The sequence below is a fragment of the Stigmatopora argus genome, chromosome 1, assembly GCF_051989625.1.
Source record: "Stigmatopora argus isolate UIUO_Sarg chromosome 1, RoL_Sarg_1.0, whole genome shotgun sequence".
Classification (NCBI taxonomy): Eukaryota; Metazoa; Chordata; class Actinopteri; order Syngnathiformes; family Syngnathidae; genus Stigmatopora; species Stigmatopora argus.
In genome coordinates this window covers 12,576,865-12,582,794 of record NC_135387.1, presented here as the reverse complement: position 1 = coordinate 12,582,794, position 5,930 = coordinate 12,576,865, and the positions used below count along the sequence as shown (strand labels likewise).

General features: G+C 40.2%; 1 long non-coding RNA gene across 1 annotated transcript; it reads left to right on the top strand.

Annotated features, from left to right (window-relative positions):
- The first annotated feature begins 868 nt into the window (after positions 1 to 868).
- On the top strand, positions 869 to 4,342 carry LOC144087254 (uncharacterized). The gene is made up of 3 exons (XR_013304676.1): positions 869 to 900; positions 1,026 to 1,134; positions 3,355 to 4,342. It is a non-coding gene; the product is annotated as an uncharacterized LOC144087254 (long non-coding RNA).
- The last annotated feature ends 1,588 nt before the right edge of the window (positions 4,343 to 5,930 follow it).

Here is a 5,930-nt window from a genome sequence, read left to right as displayed (position 1 = left end):
AACGATCTTGTCTCGCCGCTAATGGCAGCTAAATAGTTAATACTTAAAAATAAATATATTTTAAAAACTTAATCATTATTACCTGATTCCGATCCTCTGAAAATGACATGATCGGGCCTGATTTCAGATCACATGATTGGATCTGGGAAATCTCAAGACAATATCCTTGTCTTGTAATGTGCTTAAGGAACAACCACACATGTTCACATGCCTGTTGACTTCTATTAGATTTCAGAGCCGTCTCAGCACTTCAAAAACACTCCCCGCCTCGTGTTCCTAACTTGCTGCACAAATGAGTTCCACAGGGTATTACCCGTGGCAGCAGGGGAGTCTCCTCTTGCAGCACATTACACCAAATGAGTGTTGGGGGAGCTACTGTGCAGCTGTGCCTTGCAAAGCCGCTGCTGCTCAGGGCCTAATCAGTGTTCTGTGGCGTGTTCGAGGGGTCCCGAAAAACAACCAATGAACCCTCAGTGCGACACAAAGCGCAGGCCATTTTGTGCGCGAAACATGGCGCTCGGCGCTCGATACAGTGCGCGTTTGTCGATGTTCCCTAATACCGTGATCATGCAAGCACATACTAGCCACAGCTGCGTGTCCATTACCTTGTTGCTTCCTGATATAACACACCGGTGATGACTGGTGCACTGATCTGTGTGAAAGAGATTGCAATGTGATGCACTAATTTGGGTGGCTATCAGGCTTAATGTGCAGTAAAGCACCAGACACAAAGCTGGTTCGTTCCTAACGCCCTCCCTCAACCCCCATCTCTCCCCCCAGCCGCTTTGCCACGGCCAACCCTCTGTTGGCTCCGTTCCCCTTGCACACTCCCGACACCACCCCCATTCCCTCATCTCCTCTCCACCACGGGGAAAGAGTTATAGCCGCCATAAAAGGCAGGTAATGCATTGTTAACTAATTCTGCCTGCTCAGAGCTGATATATCCTCTGCTCTAAATCTCAGCGCTTCCAATAAAATGCAAATGCTAATGCTTGCCCTCTATGAGCTGATATCATTTTTAACAGGCCAGAGGTAAATGCTGGAGACAGGCGGGTGAGCCTTGTGAGGGGGGCGTGGAGGATTTTTGGCACCCTGTCAGGGAGGAGACCACCAGACCCATCAGACCCTGGTCATGTGAGTTTGAGCATGCAGATGTGGCTAAAGGTGCTCATGTGAGACTGAAACGGCACATATTTTACAAACTAGCTGTCCCTCTGCAGCATGTGTTAGAAACCTTCCCTTCAAACCTGAATGGATTTTTTGGGCGGGTCAACGCCAAGGCCTTTTCAGCCAAACGACATCAGCAGGAGAGCAACCAATTTGCCTCCAGATGTAATGCATCATATTTCCATCTTAATTGTAATGTCGCACTTCATGTAACCTTGGGCTCCTAAATATTGATCCACTTCTGGATTTTCAATTATCCCGTGCCGTTTTTCTGCCAACCGGTAAGGAGAGGTGATTTGTGTTCCTTCATATCTGGAGGCTTGTCCAGTAATTAGACCATAAATTAATTTGCGGAAAAAAAGAGAGAGAGGAGAGAAAGAGAAAGATTGAGCGTATTAACTAAATCCACTCTAGCCTTCACGCAGTCAAAGAAACCACAACGGTGTTTTATTCAGTAGAAGATAATTGGATTACAAATTCCAGTGCCATAACTTTCGTGTGTCCCCCTCTTTTTCTTTCATTGCTGCTGCTAATGATGGTTGGTAAATCTACTCCTCAATACATGTACAGAAATCATATCCTTGCCTAATTGTGCCTAATTACTGACTGGGCTGCAGCAAAGGGTTCAGGAGGAAAAAATGGCTCTGTTAGTGTCAAAATGTGTGAAATCTGCAGTAAAATGGGCTTTGGATCCTGCAAACAACCCCGCATATGGACACAGACGGCTATTGTGCGATATAAACTTAACTCTTATTTACTGCACAGCTCGAGTGGCAGTTCTATAAAACGCAAAGGCATCTTGATTGGTTTTAAATTGCGGCCACGTGGTCTCCTATGAGATTCGCTCATTGTGTCCCGCTGCCAAATTACACATTGTGATTCAGGCTGTTGCTGTACTGTGCCTGACGACTGTGACTGTGTTTGAAAATGCCTATTAGACCTGCTTAACATCCTCACTTTTAGCAATTAGGAGAAAAAATGATGCAAAACAATGGCTTCCATTGGAGGGTGGCAAATGTTAAATCAGCGGGGTCTGCGCTTTAAGCACACGCGATAAAGTTTTGTTTTCTCCAGAGGGGATACTTTGCTTTGGTTTAGAATCTACTTATTTTGATTTCCATTGGAAAAATAACAATGTAGTTCAAAGCACACTGACACTGCAAATGGAAAGTCTCAAAATAAGATGCTGCTTTATGTTGTGCTGCGCATATCTGAACAGGTGCAGTGGTCAATGCACTCAAGTACAATGACAAAAATGCTGTCTATTTCATATCAGTATGAGTTTTAATGGTCATTTGGCGGGGCAGGGGTGTGTGGTTTTAGACCCCACAAGCTGTGTTTTACAATTGCTGCTGCATGGGAATTATGGTAATAGTATTTCACATATAACTCACACAAGATGTGGGTTTTTAATTGATGTTGAATGCTGTCACCTTAAAAAGGTGCACAGAAATGCAACATTATTCCACATTGTTTTATCCAAAAGTAGTTGTAGTACTAGTCCTTGTACTCATAGTGGCGCACCAAATAATCACAACATCAGTATGGTTGACTTGTATTAATCTTTCAAGTTCAAGACGTGACTTTTTTTAAACCTATTATTTGGTGTTGATTTCTATTTCTTTTATTTTATTATTATTTGGTGCACCTTTTGTTCCAATTTGGATTGGGATAATCTCCGGGGTCAATGTGACAAAGAGCCATTTGTGAGTAAGACCAAATCACACTCATGTAATACAGTAATACAATATAGTGGCTTTAAATTATGTTTTTTTTCTTGAAAATATTGATGTGATTCATTCTACAATAATATTCTTCAAAAGTATTTTTAAGTACCTAATCCAGCTCAGAAAATAAGATAATATTGTGAAATTTACACTTTTGAAGTGCCACTTAGATGCCAACACATTCAAAATCTTTAGTGATAAACATTATTCACTCAACAAAGTGAAGAGGACCATAGGAGTAGTTGTGTAATTTGATTCTTAAAGCTGTCAGATTCACAAGACATTTTGGGAAGTGGAAATGAGCAATAATAAATTCAAGGAGAAGCATGACAAACTTGTCTTCAATATTTGAATTACTCTATGCAGCCCTTTGGTAGAAAAAAATGGGCTCACCTTTCTTAGATGGCAAACTAAAGTCGTTTACTGGTTTTGGACAATAACATGGCTGTTACTGTTTCAGGCTCCAACAAAATCTGATCATACCTCTCAGGACTTGAGAAGCTTGGTCCACCAACGCAGAGCCCACCTGCTCCCATTTTCTCCATCATGCCATCCGTCCAGAGTAAACCCGGCTGCCTCAGTCATCATGTGTCCCCAAATTTATGACGGCGACTTATTGTCGGCCTTCGCCGTTAAAAGTCATCTTGAGTTTCCCCGTGCGGCCGTATGTGTGGCCGGCGCTAATCCATTAGTATTCGGCGTGGACACGTTCGGAGGCTGGCACTCAGCCATGCCTGAGCCCTGACAGTCTTTGACCCACAGCTGACCACCACTCAACATCACACAATGCTGTAAACTCTCTAATGTTACGATGTATATTTGTATTATACTAGCTCGGGATCACATATGTGAAGGGGGAGAAAAGTCCAGCTGCACATCTGTCTCCTGTAAAACCCTACACATGTAATATTTTAATCAGGCGGCATCACATGAACATTCCTTTTTTATAGCCCTTTTCATCAAGGATTAGACATATTACTACTACTACACCATATTAATAAGTGATAGCAAAATGCTGCGGGCCTTACAACATCGAGTTTCCACAATAAGTGTCTATCTTCGAGACTTTAGAATTTTTAGTGGCTTATAAAAGCTTGATAAATTCTTTATAAAGCCACATTGCATAGCAAATCTAAAGCATAAAATATGGCCGGGCTGTTACACAACATAGGATAAAGAGGATCTTGGCAGGTTCTTGAAGAAGTTTTATATTTCAACATTACAACCACCATCCTTGTACGAAGCCTGTCATTACCAAAGGGGCTCAGAGGATATATATAGAGTATATATAAATATACGTTAAAGATGTATTCAAGCGCTCACAGTCTAGTCCATTACCCTGATTAGAAGTAAACACATTTGTAATAAAACCCAGTGAAATAGAGGCCGCCAATGATTCATGGAGGGATCTTGTAGTGTAATGTCTCATAGGTGTCGTACTTCTGAAGGCGCACAGATGATACAGAGCTATACACTCAGGCTCTGGTGCACATATGTAGCCATTTATCCAAACACTTTCTGTCTAAACATTCAGTTCTCCATACCGATGGCTGAACAGAAATAAACGTGAGTGACGTGGCCTGCAAGTGTGTGGGATTAAAAAAAAAAAACTCTGCTGCATTGGAACACGTTTGATGTGGACAAAACATTTTGTAGTATTGCAATGACGGATATGGCATACAACTTACTAAGCAAAAAATATACTAGTCCTGCCCACTTGAGATCAAAGTTAGGGTGAACATAATCCCTGGACTGAAATGGGTTTGAAACCTACAATAGTCTCTGACTCATTTGTTTGTAGTCCACATATTGACTAGAGAGAGCGAGTGAAAATGGGGGGCTATTACACTCAGTTTTTGAACACAACTATTCTAATAGTATTTAAGGCTACAGAAACAAACAATTGTGTGTTCATATTTTCTTAATGTTTTTGAAACATAAGGCTGAGGAGATTACTGTATATTTAAAATCCCTATTTAAAAAATTCATCAATTTATCACAAATGAGGGCCATAGAAGGGAAATATCCAGTAAATAAGTCCCAAAAAATTAAAAGGCTGTTTTTGTCACACTGCATCAAGTGACCACCTGAGTGTATTGTTCTGCTCGTTCTGGTTTACACGCATTGGCCACCTGAGGGCAGTAGAATAAGAAACATAGAGTCACATACTGTACTAATGTCACTAAGAACTAATGTTTGTCATCACAGGGAATATTGCATCCATGTCTGGGTGTACTGTCTGAATGTCTGTTAACATAGGTTGCTGAACCATTTATGTTCAGTCCGTCGCTGAAATTTGTTTAAAAGCTTATTTTGAGAAAGTTTATTAGTTATATACCACATGGCCGCTTGTTGTGAAGTGGGCTGTATTTCATTTACTGTTAACATACAATGTTTCACTGAGATTAAGAGTGATAGACATCCACATCCGGTGACGCTTTACTCCCATTTGAAGTTAAAAGTGGCTGTGTAGTAACAGAGGAAATATATATATATATATATATATATATATATATATATATATATATATATATATATATATATATATATATATATATATATATATATATATATATATATATTTAATTCCAAGTAGTAATTACTACAATGAGAAGAAAAAGGCCGAGTCATTTAGTTCCACGTTGACCTCTGCAACATGTGCACACCTGGTTCTGTTTAGAATTTCCAGAGTAATTGAGGATGACACATTCAATGGTTTCATTTGCAGAGTGGAGGTGTGCATATTTCAACTGCAAACACCCACTGCCCTTTGAAAAAAGAAAAGAAAAAAGGTAACCTTGTGTGTCTGCTTTTGTTTTCATGTAGGAGCAGTCACAAAATAAATGACTTGGTTCTGGAACCATAAGCAAGGCAGTTAGTGTGACTCCATACTGAAATTTCAAGTGAGAATGTTTTTGTTCTTTTTGTTGTTGTCAACGGGGACAAATAATCTGCATGTACATATCTTTTTTAATTTCTACCAAAAGTGCAGTTCTTCTAAAATGAATGTGTTAAATGAGAACATCAGCTATGTGA